Source organism: Otolemur garnettii, unplaced genomic scaffold, assembly GCF_000181295.1.
Source record: "Otolemur garnettii isolate 467f Iridium unplaced genomic scaffold, OtoGar3 scaffold00275, whole genome shotgun sequence".
NCBI classification, from domain to species: domain Eukaryota; kingdom Metazoa; phylum Chordata; class Mammalia; order Primates; family Galagidae; genus Otolemur; species Otolemur garnettii.
In genome coordinates this window covers 747,826-749,791 of record NW_003852670.1, presented here as the reverse complement: position 1 = coordinate 749,791, position 1,966 = coordinate 747,826, and positions in this window count along the sequence as shown.

Here is a 1,966-nt window from a genome sequence, read left to right as displayed (position 1 = left end):
AAAAAAAAAAAAAAAAAACCAGAAAAACAGAGCATCAACAAACTCATCAACTATCTTATGGCATTGGAAAAAGAAAAACAATCTAATCCCAAACTCAGCAGAAGAAATTAAAAGAGATTAATGAAATTGAAAACAAAAGAACCATTCAGAAAATTAATGAAACAAAAAGTTGGTTTTTTGAGAAAATAAATAAAATTGATAAACCTTTGGCCAGATTAACTAGAAATGGAAAAATAAAATCTCTAATAACTTCAATCCAAAACAATAAAGGAGAAATGACAACAGATGTCATGGAATCACATCCTCTCCCTAAACTTACTCAAGAAGAAATAGATCTCTTGAACAGACCAATTTTAAGAAGAAACAATAAAGATTGAAGAAACAATAAAAAATCTCTCCCAACAAAAAAAGTCCTAGTCCAGATGGCTTCACACCAGAATTCTAGTGAACCTTCCAAGAAGATCTTATACTCATACTGCAAAAATTATTCCAAAAATTGAGAAGGAAAGCATCTTCCCCAATCTGTTCTATGAAACAAATATCACTCTGATACCAAAACCAGGAAAAGACCCAACTACAAAGGAGAATTTCAGAACAATTTCACTAATGAATATAGATGCAAAAATTCTCAACAAAATCCTAGCCAATAGATTACAGCTATACATAAAAAAAGAAAAATCATTCATCATGATCAAATAGGTTTCATCCCAAGAATGAAAGACTGTTTTAACATACACGAGTCCATAAACATAATTCACCATATTAACAGAAGCAAAAACAAAGATCATATAAGCCTCTCATGTAGCCAAGCCACATTAAAGGCTGCCATAACTTTGTTCTTGATTGAAACTGTCTCAAGGTCTTCAGGAAGGGATATTCCTTTGAAGACCCTCCGGAGAGATTAGAAAACTAATCTAGTGGGAGGCAGGCACTGAAAACAGAGCATGCTGTGGTCAGGAATTTCCTGGAAGAGACCCGAGTAGTGGTAAATCAAAATAAGGTTATTGTGCAGCTAAGTTGAAGATTGCATCTGTTCTTTACAGATGAATACTTTGTTCTTTGAAGCAAAAAGATAAATAAGGCTCTTGACTTTTTTGTGACTTTATTGTATTATAATTTTAAGAATTATCTGGACCAGCTCAGCGCCTGTGGCTCAAGTGGCTAAGGCGCCAGCCACATACACCTAAGGTGGCGGGTTCGAATCCAGCCTGGGCCCGCCAAAACAACAATGATGGCTGCAACCAAAAAATAGCCAGGCATTGTGGTGGGTGCCTGTGGTCCCAGCTACTTGGGAGGCGGAGATAAGAGACTCGCTTGAGCCCAGGAGTTGGAGGTTGCTGTGAGCTGTGATGCCACAGCACTCTACCCAGGGGGACAGCTTGAGGCTCTGTCTCAAAAAAAAGAATTATCTGGACCAATTGACATCAGCTGACCTAAAGTTATATTATGAATGTGTAGGTGATTATGTGTGTACTTGCAGGATGCTTTATTGTTAGGGTATATAAGTGAGTAAGAAATAAGCTGGGGGTGCTGCATGCCTGAGCAAGCTACAGCCCTCCAATTCTTGTACATTCTGATTGCCAGCTTTGTCTCTGCAACACCAATCAAAGAACTTCACACAACACTCTCAATAGATACAGAAAAAGCATTCAATAAAATTCAGCATCTTTGTCTAATCAGAATACTTAATAATACAGGCATAGGTGACAAATTTCTTAATCTGATCAAAGCCATCTGAGACAAATCCACAGCTAATATTACACAGAACGGAGCAAAACTGAAAGCTTTTCCACTTAGAACCAGAACCAGACAAGGTTGTCCTCTATCACCACTACTGTTCAACATAGTACTAGAAGTTCTGGCCAATACAGTCAGGCAAGAGAAGGAAATAAAGGGCATCCAAATGGGTGCAGAGGAGGTCAACCTCTTGCTCTTTGCTGATAATATAATCCTAGAGAACCCCAAG